At 36.9% G+C, this 24,075-nt stretch overlaps 1 protein-coding gene across 1 annotated transcript in view; it reads right to left on the bottom strand.

Moving 5' to 3' along the window:
* CTNNA3 (catenin alpha 3) overlaps nucleotides 1-24,075 on the bottom strand; it is a gene marked incomplete at its 3' end in the record, with an annotated part of 502,263 nt that overhangs the window by 366,532 nt on the left and 111,656 nt on the right. The gene's annotated exons all lie outside the window — the stretch shown is intronic.

Genomic DNA, 24,075 nt, shown 5'->3' with positions numbered 1-24,075 from the left:
ATTCCCCCTTGTCCTGTTACTACAGATTATTTCTGTAATGATAATCTAATCTAAATCTACCTTCCTCCAGTTTAAAGTCATTCCCTCTTGTCCTATCACTGCATGCCCTTGTAAAATGTCCCTCTCCAGATTTCAGGTAGTCCGCTTTTACGTACTGGAAGGCTGCTATAAGGTCGCCCTGGAGCCGCCTTTTCTCCAGGCTGAACAACCCTACGTCTCTCGGCCTGCCTTCATAGGAGAGCTGCTCCAGCCCTCTGATCAGCTTTGTGGCCTTCCTCTGAACTCAGTCCAACAGGTCCACATCCTTATGTTGGGCAGTATGGCTGGAGCACTAGCTGCTGAAGACCAAGGCAAAAAAATCATTGAACACTTCAGCTTTCTCCACATCCCGGGTAACCAAGTCCCTGATTTCCTTCTGGAGAGGGCCCACATTTTCCTTAGTCTTCCTTTTATCACTGACATACCCAGAAAAGCATTTCCTGTTGCCCTTGATGTCCCTTGGATTTACTTCTGTCTGCCTTCAGCTTTCCTAACCTGATCCCTGGCTATTTGGACAATTTCTTTGTATTCCTCCCAGGCTACCAATACTCGCTTCTACCCTCTGAAGGCTTCCCTTTTGTACTGGAGTTTGTCCATAACCTCCATGTTCATCCACACAGGCCTCCTGGCATTTTTGCCTAACTTCCTCTTTGTTGGGACGCATCACACTGGAGCTTGGAAGAGGTGACACTTTAATATTACCCAGCTTTCTTGGGCACCTCTTCTCTCCAGGGCATTATCCCATGCTACTCTACCAAGCAGATATATGAAGAAGCCAAAGTCTGCTCTTCTGAAGTCCAGGGTAGGAAGCTTGCTACACACCCTCCTCACTGTCCTACCACCATTTCATGGTCACTGCAGCCAAGGCTGGCCTCAAGCTTCACATTCTCCAGACACTCCTTATTGGTGAGTAAAAGGTTCAGCATAGTAACTCTGCTTGTTGGCTCCTCTATCAGTTGCAGAAGGAAGTTACCATCAGCGCATTCCAGGAACCTCCCGGATTGCTTATGTCCTGCTGTGTTGTCCCCACAGCGGATATTGGGGTGATAGAAGTTTCCCATGAGGACCAGGGCTTGCAAAATATGGTTATCACATACTTAATAATGACAGACTGTCAATTTCCAAATAGCTTGAACAACATCCACCCAGTCCTCTAAAGTACAGACATTAGCTGAAACCCTGTACATTTACTTATCAGATTACCTTTAGAGGCGGGTCCTAAATCAAGATCAATCTTACCAGAAAGCAGAATATTATTTCGGCTTTTTCAAGTTCATCACGATGGTAAACAAAAAATAAGCCTATTTCCTACAAAGTATTGCAAAACACTTTTCCTTGTAGAAAGACACATATGAAACTCTTACTAGATACAAGTTTGATTGTATGATCCATATTTAAAAGCAGATGTTCATTAAATTCCTCAAAAAATTCTAAGATTTAAGTGAATTAATAGTTCTACTATAAAGTAACAAGGCCAAATACCATTTTCCTGCTCTACCTAATTATAGAATCTGATTAATTTTAATTAAAAAGTTTCAAAATAAATCAATGGTATTTTAATGAACACCTAAGGAATTAATATTTTGCCACTAGAATCTTGCCAAGAATTTTTATGTAAGATGAAGTGCAGCATGTACAACTATGAAAATCTCACATGGCATGGAGCTTATATTCTCCTTTATCAACATCAATTTTGTATGCAAATAACTCATTCTCAAAAATGTCTCTTTAGATGGTTAAGTACAAAGTAGCACCCACTGTGTAACAGCAAATGAGCCTGCAATATGGAATTCATTATACCTGATCCTGTTACATTAAAGCTCTAATACACTCATAACACTGGACACTTCAAAGTGTCACCACTGTAGTCAGGATGATAGTAGTATAAAAGTGAGCATTAATGTTGTATCAGTACGGAATTTCTTTGGATTGACATTGATGTTTGATCATTGCTTTATTAATTACCTTAGGTCAACTGACATATACAGGATGGACATTACTGTAATAAACACTAAAGGAATTTAAAATGTTCAGTTATATAAGAATACAGGTTTTTTCAACTTACATAAAATACCTTCCACTTTGTATTCCATAACAAAGAGACTTTCAAGGTGGATGCAGCTCAGCAATAGGTCTATCTAATCTAATTGTAAAGTGATTGCACCAGTGAAACATATTTCAAAGTCAAATAATTTAAACACGGTATATACTAATTCTGTGCTGCTTAGACAACAAAATCTCATCATCTAGAGATGAGAATACTCATTAAAAAAAATTGAGGGTTCCCTCCAGCACTGTGCACTTCATTTCAGCAGTTTTATACAAGAGTGTGTCATAAATGAGGCATGGAAAGCCATTACCTGAAACATTCATATTGAATACTGCTTTTAGTAATTTATTCCTTCAAAAGAAATAATCTAACTGATTTATTTTGCTAGTAATGATGATGCACCCCCCTTTTACATCTTGCTATTGGTAACTTCATTTTGAAGAACCTCTAAACTCACATGATTAGCCTAGACTTCACTATCCAAAACCCTTATTCACATTTGTAAGAAAAGAAAAAAATACAGCTATCGATGGTATATCTGAATATGCAAATAAGATTAATGACAATCTGTTTTTCTTGTTTTCTGCTGTAGCATTATCTCGACAGTTCATCTTACTTCTACTTACGCTTCTGCAACTTGCCTCCTTCTCCAAGTTCAGACTTGGAGGATGGGGGGAAGTGTAAATGCCTTTCAGGTACCCATCTCCAGAGGTGAACAGGTTTGCTGCCTACCAACCGCATGCTCAATCTTGTCTGACTTAAGTGCCCTTTACTTCACCACTAGACCTTGCAAATATAAACTCATAAATATCCTAATGCTGTAACATACTAATAAACTTTTTTTTTTTTTCATTCTACTACTACACACAGTGCTGTTGGGTTTCAGTGGGGTTTTTTTGTTCAATTTTTTTTTTTTTTTTGGTGGGTTTTTTTGTGGGGTTTGGTTCTTTTTGGGGGGGAGGGGAGGGTCTTCTTTTTTATCTGTTTGCATCCTAAGGCCTTAAATACAGATTATTATTGGATGTCACTATAAGCTGTCCTAATTCCACTTTTATCGTGTGATCGCAACACAGACTTTAAAAGTGAAACTATAAGGGATAAACATGATGTCCTCCCTCAAAGCAAAATCAACTTTACTATAAGAGACACTTCTCTAGCTTCTTCAAAAACCTTCAGTCTTTGGGGAACACAGTATCTGCATCGACCTGTATCCATGCTTAAATATTCTTGCTGTTAGAACAATTTTCCTTATGCCTAACTTAATTGCTACTTGTAGCTTTTGAGGTCTACACCTATATATGCTTGGAAAATGTCATACTGACTGAAAATCTCACAATGTTTTAAGGGAAGAAAGTAAGATATTTTCCAGTATTGGAGCTTTCAGAAAGACAAGTGTACTGGTTGTGAAGATGAATGGTACATGGGGTTTTTAACCTTTCTTTAAAAAAATATATTTAAATAGGAATGGAGCTGATTAACCTAACTGGGAATCAGCATTAATGATTACATTTCTATTTCCATTTTCAGGATGATATAATTCGTAAGGTTTGTAAAACAAGATTTGTAATCCTATCTAATGTCTGGTGTAAATATAGCCATTTCTATGCTACTTTTTTTCCTGAAGCTTTCCTTAATTTATTTTTTTTAATAATTCCTTGAGTCTACGAAGAATTTCATTGAAAGCAAATGGATCCCAAACAGGCATAAAGATCTGCTTCTGCTCTCCACTGAAGGATTAAATTTAAAATGACAACTCAAATGTAAATTGTTTATGGTCTTTTCTCCCATATTCACAAGCTTTGGCACTTGTTCATGTTTTTTTTCCTTACCTGCATGCATTTTGCCTCAAGATTTTTGAATTTCTTCTGCAAAAATATTAAGAAACACACTGAAATTAAGAACTGATTTCAGATAATTTATACTGCTAAATTATATTTTAAGATTCCTTCACGTAAAATAGAAGTACCTTACTAAAACTCAAAATTATTCTTAGAAAAAAGAATAAATTGAGCTTCCAGAAGTAAGAATTAATGGCCTATTGTAAGACTGTGTGTTTTTCTTCTAAAAATCTGGAGGAAGGGGGAAATTTATGCAAGGGCAATGCCAACACCACAAAAATATAAGTTACTGAAATAAAACACATTGCTAGCAAAAACGACATTACTTCAATGCAAAGAAAATTCAGTGTTACTCCTGAGAGAGGATGCAAAGAAAGAGGATATAAACAACATAAATACAACTAAGTTACGATACAGAAACAAAATAAAATATTCTCAAAAATTACAGGGATCCAGAATAGAAGATATTTAACGCTGTTTCTTAAAAGCACATACAGGCTAATAAGGCACTAATTAAAGTAGGAGATGAGGATTAGATTTAAGTCTGGACTGAATACACACAGGCAAACAACCTGATAATGAAAATGTCTCCTGTCTTCCTCTCAAATGAAAAACATTTTGTTTCCATTTTCTCTGGTACACTAAATATCTTCTGTATGTCTGAGTAATCAGGAAGACAGTATCCAAATGTAAATCACTAAGAGCAATAAAAAAGCTGGCCTTATATACAGGAACTAAAAAGCGTGAATGACCACAGAGAAAAAGAAGATGAGACCCACATATGCAAACATTTAAATCTTAATTCTCTAACTGCTCTGGGAGGCAAATAACTCCACATTAGAGACTAAATCACCTGCTTTTATGTTAAAAATAACATTTTGCTGATGACCTTTAAGAGAACTTTAGGGAAAACAATGGAAGCAGAAAAGTAAATCAAAGACAGAATCATTAATAAATAAACAAATACATGATAATATACGTAAGAACACCAAAATATTGCTCACATGAGAATTACTCAGTCACATGGGGCAATGAGGATATACAATGCTGACTATAAAAACAGAGATCTGCTATGCTTTAGCATCATATTTTTCCATTAACAACACAGTTTTCAACACTCTCAGTTGGAAAATAATGTAAAAACTAAGCAAGGGTTATTAAAAGGAGTCTTTAACATATATATTGTAGCATCGACAGGTCTCCTAAGCTGAAATAGTATGAGTTCCTTTACAAGTTGTCTATACTGTCTGTCACTTAGTAAGTTGTTTATACTGTCTGACTGAAGAGATAAATAAGCAAACCAGCAATTAAGAATGAAAGTGAAATGTGCTAACTAAGACCCCTTTAGATCCTTACAGTTATTTCTCACACAAAGCAAATAACTCCATTAAAGTTGACCAACAATGAATCAGCATTTCACTGCAAAACATCATCTTCTATGCCACAAACTTTGGGAAATAAATCCAACTAGGAAAAAGATTGATTCTATCTATACAAGAGAAGGGGTAGATATGTAAAATGGAGAGAGAAAACAATAGAAAAACTGATGTAAAAGGAAGACCAAAATGATTCAACTAGGAAAAACTTGAAAAAAAAAGTATAATTGGTCATTATGGTAACAGATTAAGATAAGCAAGTAAGTAGGAATTAATGAAAATGTGAAGGCACAAATTAAGCTGCTTGTTCATATTGATTAGCCCCAAATCAGATTTAATCCTCTGGGAACAGGAGTGAACACAACAGCAAGACTCAAGAAGTTGTCTACCTCATCCACCACGGCAGTAAAAACAGGTGAATAAGATGTTATGTTATGTCAGGATAGTCACACAATATATACATATATTAAGACAATTCTACCTGAATGGATGTTATCTTTTGAGCTTGAATACTTCATTCTGTTTGGACATCTCAAGGTAGATCCATTATTTTTCTATTGACAAAATGCGCTTTTACTTTGCAGCAATAACTCTCTAAAGAATTAGTTTTAAGAAACGTATTTTTCACCTTTAATAAAGGCACACCAAAAACTGTAAATACTCCCCAAATTCTTCTAAAAATAAGAGCTTTGCAATCAGTTATACGTGATTTAAGGATAATGAATCAGGTTTTTTGGGCTGCAGGACCTTATCAATCTTTTCTGATATCTTTTGAGGTAGAGTGAAAATGGGAATTGTTGAAGGAAAAGACAATAGATTACATTTCCTGCAGGTAATAAGGCTTCCTACAAGGAGAAATGGCATACTCTGAATAATTACATGCACTTTGAGGCCAAAAGAGACAGAGAGAGTCTAGTCCTTTTTGGAAATTTTATCTGCCAGAAAATACTGATTAAAAATGAATAAGAATAACAGGATAAATTCACACTATTTTTCAACATTCTTTTGGTTTGACTGATTTCACGTAGTTTAAACAGCAATTTCTTCCTTCTGCTTTGCAGAAACTCTTCCATTTTGCCTCATGAGTGTCAATAGTGAAAGAAAATTGTAGCCAAACTGCACAGAATATCAAAACATCAAAACCACACCACAATAACAACAAAAAAAAAGATACAACCAGAACTGTATTTTAACAAAAATATTGAGTACATTTTTCCAAGAATGTTTATAAGCCACTACAATATACATGGGTGTCACGCAATACAGATGATAATGAAAAGCACAGCATGAAACACTAAATACATACCACGCTGCTTAAACAATATGACTCCCTCTGTCCCTCATCCCCCCTAATTTTTACCAGATGCTACACAGCTGTGTTTTAATATCCACAGAGCTGAGCTTAACTCCTTGATAGAAGATGATACCCTGGCTCCATTAAAATCAGTTGAAGTTCGTCCATTGGCTTTAGAGCATTTGACCTTTTATAGTAGTGGGATTTTTGCACTTCTACTGATGATAGTCAAGAGTTGGCAATGGAGATAAGAATGTTTTTTATGTAGCAATATTTGACATAGGCAATAGCCGCAACACACAAGCTAATCTCCTAACTAAATACTCACAGCTTTCTGAGACATTTTCTATAATAGAAAGACTATTTGATGAGAGGGTAATTCCTTCCTTCTCACAATGAAACCATATATTGATTTAAGCACTTAAATTTTATGTGTCACTGAGAAATTGCTATAAGGAGCCTTCTTGACCAGAACCTCCTTCACTTTCACCGTATCAAAAAGGAGAATCAAAAATCCACTGAAATCAAAGTGTGCCTTACTGCAACATAATTCTGAAAAAGCAAAAACCTGAGCCACTGGGTAGAAGAAACTGAAAAATCAAAGTGTTAGCTAGCCAATCTCTCTCATGCTCATCACATACCCTTCCTTTCCTACAAGCTTGTTCTCAGGCTATGAATTTTCAGAGGGGTTTTTTTGAGATGCAGTAACTTTATAAAACTTCCTCAGGGTCCACAGAAATATTGCCTTCTTTCTCAGATCTCCTCCAAGAGCTACCAGTCCCTAGCTTAGGAAAGTCCAGAAATTCCCCTAAGCTGAGCACGCTCAGCTGTTCTCAAAGGAAGTGCATTCTCCTTTCTGAAAAAGCTCCACCTCAACAAAGGCTACAAGGGAAAACAAGGAAAATAAGCAACTTTTCTTCCTGCCTCTGAGCCAAGATATAATATACAGTAACATTCAGTAAAGAATAAAAAATCAAATAACAAAAATCATACTATCAATCACATCATTCCAGAATATCAAAAGTCACATCTTATATCACAACTCATAGGTCAAAAGCATCACAATAACTTAACTTTTTCTTCCTTGTAGTTTTAGGAACTTCAGGCCATTTTCTAGGTTGCCTTATGTATTACTTCAGTACAAACTAACAAGATAGTGAGAACTCATTAGCGACTGGTCAAGTGTGAACAGCCCATCAATCACTCTAATTTCCTTACTGTCTGCAATTCTATTTTCAACTCTGGAAAAAAATTGTGGTTTAAACTGTGATATATCTTACATAAAATAGTGATATTGGATAATATGTTTTTAGATTCTTAGGCTTATTGTGAAGTCAGTTCAACACATAACGAAGTCATTGTTTCTCTATAACCACCAAACCCAATTATAAGGGAAAACAAACTTGCTTCAGCTAGATCAGACTAACAGACTACAATCTATTCCAGAATAAATACATCAGTTTGCACTTGAAGCACCTGTAAAAATTCTGGAAGAATTGCAAAGCTGCTTCATGCCTTATATTGACACGATTTCTGCCCAGTGAAAAGCAATTACATATTCTGGGTTGTTCTTATATTCCAGTCAGTTACTATATCCCAGTCAACCAGTTACTGTAAAAGGACCTTTCAGCTGACGACAGGAATCACATTAAAAGAATTACTATTAAAAGTAACAGTAGGTTAAAAGAGTAATGCTTAATATTAAATATTATTTATTAGATATTAACACTGGGAAATTACTGTGGATTTCTGCCATACAACCAAATTCTAGAAAGATTTTTCTGTTGTTGGTTGGTTGCTTTTTTACAGTGTATGTCAACTTTCCTCAGAGAAACATGTTTATATGAGAAAACGGCTCACACATTACATTACACAAATGCAATTTTCTGGCTAAACATTTAATCTTGTACAGCAAAATTCCAATCTTCTATTTCTTTTACTTGAGTCCTAGACAATGAAAAGATTATAGGATCTAAAATTGTTAGGTAGATTCTAAAATACTATACTTGGGTAAATCTTTCTAATGTATTCATAAATTTAGCGGGGGGGGGGGGGGGGGGAATCCTGAAGATATGATAAGCTGAATCACTGTTCAATGCACTACATTCATGCAAACAGCTCATGAAGAAATAGACTCATAGTATGCTGCCGTGGTTTAAGTCCAGTCAGTAACTCAGAACCACGTAGCCACTCGCTCACTCCCCCCTTTCATCCCCCCCACTCCTGGAGGAATGGGTAGGAGAATCAAAAGAATGTAACTCCCATGGGTTGAGATAAGAGCAGTCCAGTAACTAAGGTATAACACAAACCACTACTGCTACCACCAATAATAATAATGATAAGGGAAATCACAAGGGAAGAGAATACAACCACTCACCACCCGCCGACTGACACCCAGCCTGACCCCAGCAGTGATCTAGCCCTTCTGGGTAACTGCCCCCAGTTTATATAGTGGGCATGATGTGCTGTGGTATGGAATACCCCTTTGGCTAGTTTGGGTCAGGTGTCCTGACTCTGCTTCCTCCCAGCTTCTCCTCCTCCCTGGCAGAGTATGAGACTCACAAAGTCCTTCATCAGAGTAAACATTACCGAGCAGCAACTAAAAACATCGGTGTTATCAGTGCTGTTCCCAGGCTGAAAGTGAAAAACAGAGCACTGCACCAGCTACTAAGAAGGAGAAAAATGACTGCTACTGCTGAACCCAGGACGTATGCATACAACTATTTATAGCTTCTTTGGACTATATCCAGCCTTCCCCAGATACTGAAGGCAAAATTGTAGAAGGGACAGATAACCTGGAAGTCTAACAGCCCCACCAGATTTCAGTCCAGCTCCAGTAACTGCATACGAAAAACATTCACCATTACAATCCTACACTAATCTGGGGAACAGGAGGAAATTGTGGTAAGAAAATAAACAATGAAGACTGAGAATATTACTTGAATAAAGATGCAAGCCAATAATCAGTGGGGCTAGAAGAGCCCTTGTGGACACTTTCTCCATTCTGACCACTCTGAAACAGTACAAATGTTCCTAGAGCTGCCCAAATAGATGTTTGTCTAACCAGTAGTCTTTAATTGTGTCCACAAATGAATCTCTATTGTCTCCCACGGTAACTTCGTCCAGTGTTTGCTTATCTATATGGTTGATTTTTTTTAATCTTAACAATGCACAGATTTCACCTTTTGCCAATTACATGTCTTTCTCTTAACAGATATAGAGAATAACTTAACAACATACACCTTATGAAAACCTCTTCCATATTAGTGATCACTTGCATCTGTCATTTCAGCATGCAGATTTCATGCCAATTCTCCAAATTAATGAAAAAAAGAATAAATAAATAAAATAAAAAAAGGGAGGGGATGTGTGCTTTTACTGGTATATAAAATAATTCAAACTCTCAATAAGTCCATTCTTCATTCCCTCAGCCATCTTATTAATGAAAACATGTAAAACACAAGGACCTTGCAGAATCACACTTTACTACAATATCTCAAGTTGACCCACAATAATATAAATAACAACTCACTAGGAAAGTTATTTTTCAGTGAACTGTATTTTCCCTTAATACTAAGTTAACTATGCTTCTAAAGTTTGCTTATGAAAATGTCCTCCTCTCAGTGTGACACACTGTGCACAAAGTTACAGAATCACAGAATGGTTAGGGTTGGAAGGGACCTTTAGGATCATCTGGTTCCAACCCTTCTGCCACATGCAGAGACACCTTCCACTAGATCAGGTTGCTTAAAGCCCCATCCAACCTGGCATTAAACATTTCCCGAGATGGGGCATCCACAACTTCTCTGGGCAACCTGTTCCGGTGTCTCATCAACACTCACAGTAAAGAACTTCTTCCTAATATCTAATTTAAATCTACCCTCTTCCACTTTAAAGCCATTCCTGCTTGTCCTATCACTACATGTCCTGGTAAAAAGTCCTTCTCCAGCCTTCTTGTAGGCTTCCTTTAATCAATGGAAGGCTGCTATAAGGTCTCCCTAGAGCCTTCTCTTCTCAAGGCTAAGCCCAGCTCTCTCTGCCTGTCTTCTTAGGAGAGGTACTCCAACTCTCTGATCATCTTTGTGGCCGATCTCTGGACTCGCTTGAGCAGGTCCACGTCCCTCTTTTGTTGCGGTGCCCAGAGTTGAATGCAGTACTTCTTGTGGAGTCTCACAAAAGTGGAGTAGAGGAGCAGAATCACCTTCCTTGACCTGCTGGCCATGCTTTTTTTGATGCAGCCCAGCATACGGTTGGCTTCCCAGGTTACAAGCCCAAACTGACAGTTCATGTTGAGCTTCTTATCAACCAACATCACCAAGTCCTCCTCCTCAGGGCTGCATTCTCTACCCAGCCTGTATCTGTGCTTGGGATTGCCCTGACCCAGGTGCAGGACCTTGCACTGGCCTTGTTGAACTTCACAAGGTCTGAGCTGGCCCACCTCTCAGGCTTGTCAAGGTCCTTCTGGATGGCACTCCTTCCCTCCAGCATGTTAACCATACCACATATCTTGGTGTCATCAGTAAACTTGCTGAGAGTGCACCCAATCCCACGTTTACTACTGGAACAGGCAATTACTATTTCATACTTACTACTGTGGATTTAAATTCACATCTTTAGTATCATGTTTCTTACTTTCTCATAGTATTTTTGACCAAATTACTTCCAGCACTCAGATTTCCAGCACTCTTCTTCACTATTAAAAGTCACGAGTTACTTCTTTTTTTAAGAGACAAAAGGTCTTTGATGCTATACAAAAACTTGTTGGAGTGTGCCTTGCCTTTTGCAACAGGATGTTTGTTATTTGGACAAATGAGCGAACAGCCATTCTGACCTAGAAACCACATACAAAAACCATCTGGCCAACAACCAGACCTTACAGAACCGAGGAGAAGGTGTGACTTTCATAGACGGATAGCAGCAATGGTTTCCCAGTACTCCTAGAGGAGCACTGTTACAAGGTTGTCCTAAGCAGAGGTCTAGATCTCACAGCAACTCCATGAGACTATTTGCAAATTCCTCCTCATTTACTTTCTCCTGTCACTGAAGATTCACTCTCACCACCAGCCAGAGGGAATACCAAGGACAGAATAGTATTTCGACTGTTAGCAAGCAATAGATGATTTGAGATTTACAGGCTGGCCGATAGATCTATATCATAGATACACAGAGACTCTCCACTACAATAGTAAACTAGAGGATAAAAAAATGAGTTTCACTTTGAATTAGTGGCCAAAACAAAAACATAAAAACACTCCTCCTGGTTATTTTTTTCAACCTCTCTATTTTAATTAAGTTATAATAACTATTTGGGTTTGTAGTAGTATTCCACCACGCCTTTATCTAAATAAATGCTAGGCAAATAATTTAATAACTGACCAAACATCACTTTTGCTCCAGATATGGAAAATCCAAACTCTTTGACAATGTGTATGAATATACAGAAGTCTGAATTACATCACCAAATTCACCTCTGTCCTCACCAGCATTAAGAACAGGACTGCCTCCTCCCTTTGTTGCAAATCATAATCCTACTAATAAAATTTTACTTTCCTGTTGTTTCTTTTTTTAAATACATGTTCAAAGGAACGTCATCTACTTCCCCCTTTAACCTCACCCTTGGAAACTGTCATCATGTAGCTCATACACAATCCACATGACATTCAATTACAGTGTGTTCCTGGAAAACCCAGTTTCCCCAACCTGGCTAATCACATCTGCATTTTTTTTGTCTCAGCCAAGATCCAATTATAATCTACAGATACATGCAGAACAGACACATTAGCTTAAAACACATTATACACTGAAACAAATCACTGAGACACAAAACCAAGTGAAAGGATGGAAGAGGCCTCTCCTGTTTCCAAGAGTAAGAGCCGTTAACCTAAAAAGAGGTGTTGGCGTATCCAAGAAAGTGAAACTGGCTTACGTTTCTTCATTAAAATAAGGATTATCTTTCTATGGGAGTGCAAACCAGAAAAAAATCATGGAGGAAAACCTCCTTTAAGCTTTCTAAGGAGGAATGAGCTAGTATGCGTTAAGAAGCTCTCTAATGAGAACCTCTCTATGGGTGCAACCTTAGGCTTAAGACACATAATAACAGCAAAGCCATAACACACACCTAGCCAAGAAAGGATGACAAGTCAGATGGTTAAGGGAGAAAATGAATGAGTCTTTCTCATTTCCCAGGGTAGTGCGATTTAATAGCTCACAGTCCACAAAAGGAGCAGTTCTGCTCAGCTAGCCCACTTCTGCACTCTCAGTTACACATTCCTGTTTCCCTGGGGATGTAGAAATCTGACCTGATTGAATATGGCCCTGAGGAGCCTGATCTGATCATGTAATGGGCCCTTCTTTGAGCAGGGAGTATTACCAGATGTCATATGTCTCTGATAACCTAGAATATTTTTATATGATTACATTTTAACTAACAGTTTCAATTATTGATATTGATGAAAGCTACAGATACAAATTTACAGAGACAAAATTAAGAAGTCAGAGCGCTTACTACTTGCTTACAATTCTATCAAACATTTAAAATCACATTGACAACATTTTAGACTAACTGAAAAACAAATATAAAAATTAAAGCACTGTCGTGGTTTAAGCCCCAGCTGTAAATTAGAACCACGCAGTCTACTTCCACCCCCACCCCCCCAGAGGGATGGGGAGGAGAATAGAAAGAATGTAACTCCCATGGGTTGAGATAAAAACAGTCCAGTAACTAAGGTATAACACAAATCATTACTGCTGCCACCAATAATAATAATGATAAGAGAAATAACAAGGGAAGAGAATACGATACCACCCGCCGGAAAAGAGCCCAACAGAAAAGAGGACGTGCCCTTCCAGGTAGTTCCCAGTTACATCCCCCGGCGTGACGTGCTGTGGTATGGAATACCCCTTTGGCTAGTTTGGGTCAGGTGTCCTGTCCCTGCTTCCTCCCAGCTTCTCCTCCTCCCTGGCAGAGCATGAGACTCACAAAGTCCTTGGTCAGTCTAAACATAGGTGTTATCAGCTCCGTTCCCAGGCCGAAAGTCAAAAACACAGTGCTGCAACAGCTACTAAGGGAAAAACTGACTGCTGCTGCTGAACCCAGAACAAGCACAACATCAGAAGTCAGGAATACAGCTGACTGGATATTCTCCACAGGAATCTTTTTTCTACTGAATTTTGCTATTTTATCATAAGTAAAATTTTCCATGGAAATAGTGCAAGTACAGCAGATCTTCTGACAAAAACATATGCCCTGCCAGCTCTGCAAAATGGTCTTGAAACCAAAATCTGAAAGTTTCAGATCCACTGCTCCCAGTCAGCTCTGGGAAGAACTTGGAGATACCAGTCCCTAAGTAGTCTTGCTCTAAAAGTCCCCTTTTTTTACAGCTCAGAGGGGCAGGTGTTCTGAGGATCACAATAACTAAGGAGCCAAAAAGCCTAAGAATCTGGAAGCCTTATCTGGGGCTTATTCAGATTTTGCTTGTTCACTTACTCATACGCAACAGCCAAGAAATAAAAGCTCAATTTTCTAGCCAATTGTAGCAAGGATCAAAAATGTCATTATAAACTTGCATCCTTACAAAATGGCTACAAGCTATCATGTAGAATTTCACAATTCTTTATCTAGTCATTGTTTGGTTTCATTCAGTTCACACTTTCTATTGGAGCTTTGCAAAATTTTTATCTATTTCTCTTCCTTATTATTCCAAACAGTAGACTGGAAACACCATTACCAAACTGAAGTGGTTACTGCTTGTGTGCATATGGTCTGTCACATATACATTGTCCATTTGTGTATGTGCACAGTTAGTAAAGACATGTTAATAATACAGTGCTTTTGTTGTATTAAGAAAAAAGAAAAAAAAAAAGAAGTACTAATCAAGTTTCCAGAGAAGACATTTACCCTGGACTCCAGTTTTATTTTTTATTAACTGCTTCTAGGGTGTATGTAATTATTATGTTTCTTATTTCTACCTATTTATGTGGAGTTCAAATTGATGATTATTATTCATTTCTCCTGCAAAGAGCTAAACATATTCAGTAAGAGAACGCAGGAAGGAATCCGTTTATCAGTTATTTTTTCAGACTAGTAATTCCTCCTCTATAATATTAAGGTTCTGAAAAAATTAGAAACATCACTGTTTGACAGAAAAGATAACCTTAAATTATTTCTCAGTACAGCTCCTTTTAAACAGGTGGCTCATCCTTCTTTTCCATCTTCAAGTTTTCTTTTTTTTGCTGCTGATAATGAAACAATGTTCAAAAATAATTGGAATAATCTACAATGGCAAAGATTTTCCAGTACACAGAGTAATTAGATGACTCTATTAGATTATTAGTAGTATGTTACTAAGCATTGCAGCTGTCTGACTCAAGACATTTGTTTTTTCACTCTAACAGAAAGAAAATGTGCCAGTTGGCAACAGAGGCTTAGAAAACAACCACAAGAAGCAGTTCTTGAGGAAAGCTGATCTTGAAAAGACCTTTTTGGTTTTTTAATATGATATTGCAGGTTGGTTATTTGCTTGCTTTTCAAGCCTTCTAATCATACACATTGGTCATAAATGAAATTATACAAAATAATATTCCTTTTTAGCTAGTTAAGAAAAATAAGAGTAGCACATCAGACAGAGAAACAACAACGGGAAATTAATCCACTGAAATGAAAGTTAAAATACAAAGGAAGTGCCACTAAATGTTGTTTAGGACCACAAAGAAAGATCTGGTTTTATTCTTTAAGCCATGTTTTGATTTTGTTTTCAGAAAGAAAATGGAAATGTGGAATTTGGATTTAGATCCCCAATATCTTTTAAATCACTGTTTTAAGATCTGGCTGAATAGTAAAGACAAAGCATTAGAATGTTTTATGATATAGTACTGATTTCATTAAAAGAGATCATGAGCTGTTTCACATAAAACTCCTCTGTTCATTCTTCATTAAAAAAAAAAAAAAAAAACAACAAAACCAAAACAATAGAAGTTAGGCAAGAAATTAAGTTGAAAAGCCAGTTGAGAACTATGCAGATATCTCCATTTCTATCAAAGAGAAGCCACCCTCAGTTTGAGAAATTAAGAACTGCAGCATCTCATAGGTTGGTGGTGTTCCAGTAAACTACATCTGAGTAACTACAAGAAAAATCGTTTGCTTTTTACTATGGAGTAGACCTCAACACTCTCGCTGATGAAATTCAGAGGCACAGCCTTTAATCAACCACTTCCCAAATAATTTTTACAAGGAATTCAAAGTGCCATTTTAACTTTTGTTTTATAACTGGCACAGAACTTACCTTAGTAACTACTCATCCTTTTACCAACCCAAGGTGGCCAGAGATTATTTAAATTAAACAAACTTTCTTTTTACTACTTTTTGTAATTTCTTGTCCTACCCTCATTACCAGAGTATCTCTTTATCTTCCATTAACAAATAATGGGATTTACTTTACATTAAAAGAAATTGGCAGGGACATCCAGGAAGTTGCACAGACTTTGGAATTTATTCAAATGTTTACAAGCTGCATATTGAAGTCAGCAGGGATGTCTAGAGATCATCCAGTTCACCCCACTTTTCAAAGCACAGTCAACTACAGCCAATTTTGTTTAGGGTTTCGAAAGGGGAACTCCACAAACTCTCTGGGAAACCTGTACCAGTGTCCTTCCACTCTCACATAAAAAAAGAAGTTTCTTCTTATTAAAGTGCAATTTCCTGTATTTCCATTTGTGCCCATTGCTTCTTGACCTGTCACTAGGAATCCCTCAGACATGGCTAGCTGTGTGTTCCTTACTCATTCCCATCAGGTATTTGTACGCATTGGTAAGATCCCCCTGGAGCCTTCTCTTCTCCAGGCTGAACAAGCCCAGCTCTGTCAGCCCCTCCTTGTACGGTCAACACCCCAAATCCTTAATCAGCTTCATAGCCCTCCACTGGACTCTGTTCAGTATAGCTGTGTCTCCTTTGTACTGGAGAGCTCAGCACTGGACTGCAGATGCGTCTCACCAGAGTTCAGTAAAGGCAAGGATCACCCCCTTGATCTGCTAGCTGTGATTTTCCTAATGGAGCAAATGAGTCTGTTGGCCTTCGCTCAAAGAGCACATTGCTAGCTCGTGGCAAATTCAGTGTAGGGTCACCTAGTCTTTCCCTTTGTTGAACTTCATGAGGTTCCTTGTCAGCCGTTTTCTCCTGCCTGTTAAGGTCCCTCTAAAGGACAGTACAGCCAGCTGGTGCACCAGCCATTTGGCTGAGATCTGTACTAGCTGCAAGCTTGCTGACAGCGCTCGCTCCCATCATTCAAGGCATTAATGGGTTAAAATGGCACTGGACCCAGTACTGACCCTAGGGATATACTGCTAGCTACTTGCCTTCAGCTGGACTCTGTGCTGCTGATCCCAACCTTCTGAGCACAGCGCTTTAGCCAATTTTCAGTCCACCTCACAGTCAACTTATCTACTCCATACTTCTTCAGTTTGTTATGGGAGACAGTGGCAGAATTGTGACTAAAGTTAAGTTAAACAACATTCAGCATGCTATCACAGTGAACACGTGTTTGAAGATTGCATATATAGAGATATTTGGGGTATTGTAGGTTACATACTTAGCCATTAAGAGAAGAATTTAAGAAATCCATGATTTGTTTAGAAAGAAAGTAATTCTTTCATTAAAACATTAGATTTGGTCTTCATTTGTCTGCAATAGCAATATTCCATTAACAATTTCTAAACTACCAAAACTTAATCTTAATGAGAATTGTTACATAAACAAGCAGTAAATACCTTTCAATCTAAAACAGAATGCAACTTAGAAATATATTCAGACAGCAAAATCAGCTGTCCTATAAAAAGGATAAAAAACCAATATAAATGCATTCTGAAACACCAGACTTCGACAGCATTCCTAGAAATGCTATAGAAACATTTTGAAAATTATCAGTCTTTAAAACTCTTCAGAAAATAAGAAACTGGTCAGGAAAAACCTCACATAATGGCAACCATTTTCCATTAACTGTTAAAAATGGAAAAAAAAAAATCTTGTAAATTAAAGTTAGGTAGATACTGAGTTAACGAATACCTTAATATTTATTTGCAATGCATGTTTATAGCCATAATCAAGATTTATTTCATCTTGGGAGAGAGGAAATGCTACTTTATTGAAGGTTCCCTGAAAAAAAAAAAATCATTCTTCAACAACCCAATATATTTCCAGTACTGTCAGGTGTACCAAACACAAATTACAGATTATTGTACTGAATCATACTCTACAAACCCATGACTCACTCATCGTGCTACATTACTTCAATGCAATCCTTCCGTTAAGATCTGATTAATTCTGAAATAGCTTGGCTCAGAAGCATTAAATGAAAAACAGGGCTTAAGAATAGAAAGTCTTTCATTATCTTTACCTAGCTCATGTGCATAAATTTCAGTTCACTGTATGTTCTGTAAGACCATCTATAATCAGGTAAACTTAACTGCAGCTTATTTCTCAACTGTAAATCTATTTGGGGAATTCACAAGACTACTCCTGTTTTCTAAGCAGTTCATATCTTATTTCCCTATAAAACTGTTTGACAAAAGTTGACATTTAGAAAAATAACTTTCAATTACACATGCTGCATATAAAATGTAAGAAAAGCCACTGCAGTGATGCTCAAAGTCAACTGAACTAAGTAATCAGCCAATGTCAACAACAGAATTATGAAAACTGCATATTTTCCTGCATAAATGCCATCATAATGTGCAATATGGGCCAACTTAATAGAAATAAATCTTTTTTATGAAAAAAATAATATTTGATAAAGTCATTTAAAAAAAAACTGAATAAGAAAAATCTCAGTGGCACTCTCCACCACATATCACACACTAAAATTTTTATAATTTATATTTTGCTATACCTGACTTCCAAAATTCTCTGGAACAGCAAGTTTTTTAAATGTTTGACTGTGAAGTGGACACTGAAGTATGAACATTTGAGTCCATTCTTTTTACAAAAAGAGAGGAACAGAATCCCTGTTTGTTGATGTTCCTATATAGAAATATAGAAAAAAGGATTTCAGGAAGCCACTTGGTTAAAAGAACACTTGCATGAATAACCAACAGTTATTCTGTTCTTGAAGACTTTAACATAGAATTTCTTTAAACTCCCTGGTTAGTCTAGTCTGCCAAGTTTGGGCTCAGTTCTTCAACAAGAGAGCAATTACACAGAACTTTTCAAGATACATTTTAGTGAAAGAAAGTGGAAGTAACCAAAAAAAACAAGTCAGATAGTGCCCTAGTCTTTGCTCCCTAGACATCACTGGCTCCCTCCTAGACATCACTAGCAATAATTTGGAGCATTCAAATACTGAAGCATATTACTGAACAAATAATATAACTCTAATGAGTTGCTGTAATCTTCAGCTGCATCATATGTGATTGTTCAGAATAATTTACATTATATGGAGGAAGTTAGAGACACATCAAGCTAAACAGATAAACGTACAAAGCTGCATATGAAAATGCATTTCTTCAGTCATAGCTCATATTCTTCAAATAATGAGCTGAATTATCAATTTTACAGATTCACAATATCATGTAGCCACACAGACAATTTCACTGGAAGCTACGATCCACATTTTGGAGCTATGAAAAAAGGTATACACACCTTAGCAGAACTGGCAATGTCCTTCTAGAAGTTTCACCATCATCATCAACAACAAAGGACAAACAATGTGAAAATGGTAAAACACACATATCTAGACACGCAGCAATATATGATCTGTTGACTGGTTGTAGCACTTTTGATCTCTTTAGACAAAATTTTAATACACAACATTATAGCAGCTTTCTATAGAAGAATGAACAGTAGCTGGTAGGTACTGAGATGTGAAGGTTTGCGTTTTTAATCATGGAAAATGTATCCATGAAGGAAATTATACATTCCAAATACATTTTCAGCATACTATTAAAAACAAATTCATATTAGACTGCTCACTACACTCCCTACTCCAAAATATAAATGCAAATTAGCCCCAAATTAATGAAACTTTAAAGTGCCAAACACTATTTTCTGAAACAGCCCGTGTTCTCCAAAGCCTGTCTGAGAGGAACAGGTTAGGTGAACACTTATGTGAATGAAGAACATAAACTTCATGGTAAATTAGCAGAAACCAAAAGTGTATGGGGCTTTTTCACAAGTTAGGTTATCTTATTCATGCAATGTGAATTTTCTCTGGCAAGACATACCATTTTATGCCATAATTTTTATTTATGGAGTACCACTCTTTTCGCATACATATTACTGAATACTAGTAATCCACTTTTCTGGAGCTATAGCACACAGATAATTAAGTGAAAATAGCCCCAAGAGATACAAATATCTAATAGAAACAAACAGGCCATTCTTTACATTGAAAATATGAAACATTCCCTTTTTAAGCTGAATAAAATTATTCCTTCAATCTGAAATTACTCTTTTGGCAGAATTCTTGCAATTTTCAGAACTACCAGAAATGTTCCCCCAAGTACTGAAATAAAAAATCCACTGCTCAGAGCAAGATTAAGTAGCTTAAATGCAAGACACACTGCACCACTGTGATGATAAACCAAAGTGTCTTGTCTTCCCTCTACCCAGGGAAGCATTAAAAGACTTCATCAGGAAACCATAAAGTACAAGTAACACGAAGTTTGAGATATCTGTATTCTTGATGCATCTATATGTCCTTCCACTCTAAAAGAGTAAGAATCGCAATAAAATACCACACAGGACATTGTCAATCACAGGTAGTCTCTGCATAGAGACAGAGGGTCTGACCTTAAGCTGTTTTTCAAGAGTACTCAATACAGGAGTAAGGCAAGGCATGAGCACTCCACAGGGCTCAAATTTATGAGTTGACAAGGGAAAGGCCCAGATCATGCTATCAATAAACAAAAAATCCTGGCTTTCTATTCACTTTCTGGTTTTAAATTTTCAATCTTTGGAAAGATCATAAGAATATTGGTTTTATACATATATTTTCTAATCTCAATGCTTCAGATATTCCTTTGAAACTATTTTTAAAGATAAAAATCTTAAAAATTTCGAAACTTTCAAAGTAAAAACTTTGAAAACAACAATGAAAATGCAAACTGTTTAACTGACATTATTTGACTCAAAAAAACTTAGGTAATTTTAGCATAAACCCAGTTAATAAACAGAAGGCTTTGAAATACATGAAAGAATGAAATCACAACTTATCAAAAAAGGCATAAAGTATACTGGCCCAACATGAATAATACTGTGTGTGTATACCTACCCAAATCCAACCAATATCCAGAAGAGCTGAGAAACTACTAAAGCTCAAATATCATGAAACAGCATTCTAAAAGTAATGAAACTTTAATTCAATTTCAGCTATTCAATTCAGCTATCACACCATCAGCATATATGACCTTTCCTTACCAACCTTTTTTCAGCCTTGCCTGAACAATCTAGCCAGTTTTCATTTTATTAAAACCCAAAGGTGGGTGCAGAATAATTATTCAGACATATACCTTTAATGAAGGCAGAGAAAGCAGTGCCTGCAATCATCCTAATTGCTGCTCACAACAGCCACTTTAACCCACATTCAATTGCAACTCTATTATTGCTTTTGATCACCCAGAGAAGTGCAAATTCCTGTTATGTGTCGGAGTAAAAGCAGACAGAGATCCCAAACAGCATGGAATTAGTATCACTACACTCCAACGTATTCAATAACTTTAAAGGATGAGTAGAGACAAGACAAAAGCTTGTCATTAGGAAAATGCAAGTGCCTATTATTAGAACAAAATGATTGCTCCTATGAATACATTTTTATCCACACACTGTAGTTTGATTCTGCTGTTGATAAGCTATCCAAATTTACAGTAGTAATTCTGTTATTTGATGTGCTGAAAGGCAAATATATCCCTTAACAATGTATGTCTGTGAGTAAAATTCAGAGAGGATAACAATAGTACATGAAGGATCCTCAAATACCAGAAGAAAAATTGCTGCCTTTCAGAAGAATTACAAATATATTTGCAATTTACTACATGTCTGAATTACTTTGTGAACAGAAGAACTTAAAGCTTCTTGGAGACAGAGGGTGGAGGGGTTCTTTATTAGTGTAGAGAACATTTTGATAACTTTCCATTACACCAACTCTGTGATACAGCCTCTGTGAAAAACAGCTACTTACTTAAAGGCAGTATCTGCTGAAAAGATGTTTCTCCCAGCTTCCAGTAAAAACTAAATTTCATCACTAGCACCAACAGGCCGTTGATTTCACTTGATATCTTTCAGGCTTACTAGAGGCTTTGAGAAAAAAAATAATAGGAACCACAAAAGCTACATTCCTTGTACTGTTTCAAATAGGGTTAAAACATAAGTTCCTGGATATTTGTTTAGGCACTGAGGGCTAGTTTCAAAAACAAAGATGATGCAGAACTTAACTTCAACAGAATTCAGGCACTCAAGACCTCGACAATGATCCTATTCAAGCTAAACACTTATTAGGCAGGTCGCACCTACCATTAGCATCAGACTGAGGGGCTTCAGAGATCAACTGAATGTTACCAGTGTCAGCACAGCTCATAAAGCTTCCTGGCAAACCAGCTTTCAGAGAAGGATTTGCAAAGGTGGCACAAACCCTGTGTGCCTCTGAAGCCATACGGCTCCTGCCATCAACACTCAGATAGGGAGAAACCTTAAGAAGAGTAATCAAACCAATATACCAGCAAGAAATGACAGACACAAATCCAGGGGGAAAAAAAAAAAAAAAAGTCTTCCAAGCAGCTGACAAGTACAGTTCAAGTGACTGAAAACAAATCAATTGACAGTGGGTAGGCTATGTTTTGTGAACCATACGCCATCAGGACAAAGACAGGAGCAAAAGCATGCTCCTTGTGGATAGTGGGCAGGGTAAACTTTCCATTCTCACATTCAAGCAGAGCTACAGAGCCTCTGTGCCTTGCTCTGGCACAGGGCACAAATACATCATGAGAACATCAACATAAACTCACATGGATTTTAAGTAGACAGTGCAACTGCTTCTGGAGTACAACAGTGTCCCCAAGGAGAGGAACAGAATCACAATGTACTCCTTAAATTGCAACTATGTTAACAAACATCTGGCATAATTGTAATAGCTCATTCAATTCACAGTTATAGCTTATTGAAGTTATTAATAGAAGACATTCTATCTCAGAAGACAGTCATAAGTCAGCACTGTCTCCTGGATCCATCATCTATTCTTCAGTGAGTGTGGAATAAAGTAACTGACACCTGATAATCTTCTCATTGAAAAACTTATTAATCTGGTCTCAGTAACAGCCATAAACTATTCTTGGTGAGAGTTTTTCCACTGAAATATTAATTGTATAAGCAGATCAAGAGCACTAAAAGCTACTAAAAGCTTTAAATACATTCCTGTCATTCAACCCTAGTTGAACACCTCCTACCTTTAAACCTTCTGTATTTTTTCTTTTCTGCTTCCCTCCTTGTCTATGTCACCTTGTGCAGATACTTTCCCTTTTTGCCATATTTAAAAAACTGCTTCCTGACTTGAGAAAGTTGAGGGGGTTACATATTCCTCTTTTCCCCTTAGTCTGCACTACGTAACCCTAAAACTGTGGTTATTTCTCACATAGAAAAGATAATCACAATTTTGTTTCAAGAGTCTAAGAATTTAAGACCATTTGACTTAACACTCATGAAGTTTTACTTTAAGACCATCGAGTGCAATCATTAAAGTTTGATGCCCTCTCTTATTAAACTTTCAGCCATGTAACAGCAAACCTCATCCACCCTAGAGCAGATACTGCAATAGACAACTGCTGCAAGAAGGTGTCAAAGACTAACTTTCCAAGCTAACCAGACCTAAAGAAATCTCACATAGCAAATCCCTGTGAAAAGCACCACCATAAAGGTTCAAGAATTGTGTTGCATTCAACAGAAGCTGCAGCTATATTTTGAGTAAAATATGACAGCATCTTTATCTGGCATAGGGACTGAAAGAGGAACTTGAATTCACAGAAAATGAAATCAGCTGTGAATTCCACCTGCCTCCTGATAAATAAAGAGAAAATAGCCAAAAGTACAGTATCTGTGAAATGAAAAAACATCTGACGTGCACAGATTATCTTAGTCCCTACACTTCATTATTCTAATGACAATAGGGTAAGACAAAGAAAACAGTCTTATTAGAACAGCTTCAGACTGCGTTAACTAGCATGACTTGAAGGAGATAGAGGAATTTCAGCTTCCCAAAACCAATAGATGTATCATACAATTATCCTCTCAAGTGTTTGAGGAACCATCTTGAGGTATCTTTAGATAACAACAATATGTGTACCAAAAAATGTTTCCAGAGGAAAAAAATTATATTAACACTGTGTAACCATATTAATAGTATCTGAGTCTCCACTACTTTACTGCCAGACGTAGGTGCCAAATCCACTCTATAACAGTTATTTTTAAAACATAATCAAACTTTAATCCTTTTAAAAAATTCA

The sequence above is a fragment of the Psittacula echo genome, assembly GCF_963264785.1.
Source record: "Psittacula echo genome assembly, chromosome: 6".
Lineage (NCBI taxonomy): Eukaryota > Metazoa > Chordata > Aves > Psittaciformes > Psittacidae > Psittacula > Psittacula echo.
Note: the sequence above shows the minus strand (reverse complement) of the source record. Positions and strands in the feature narration are given on the sequence as shown.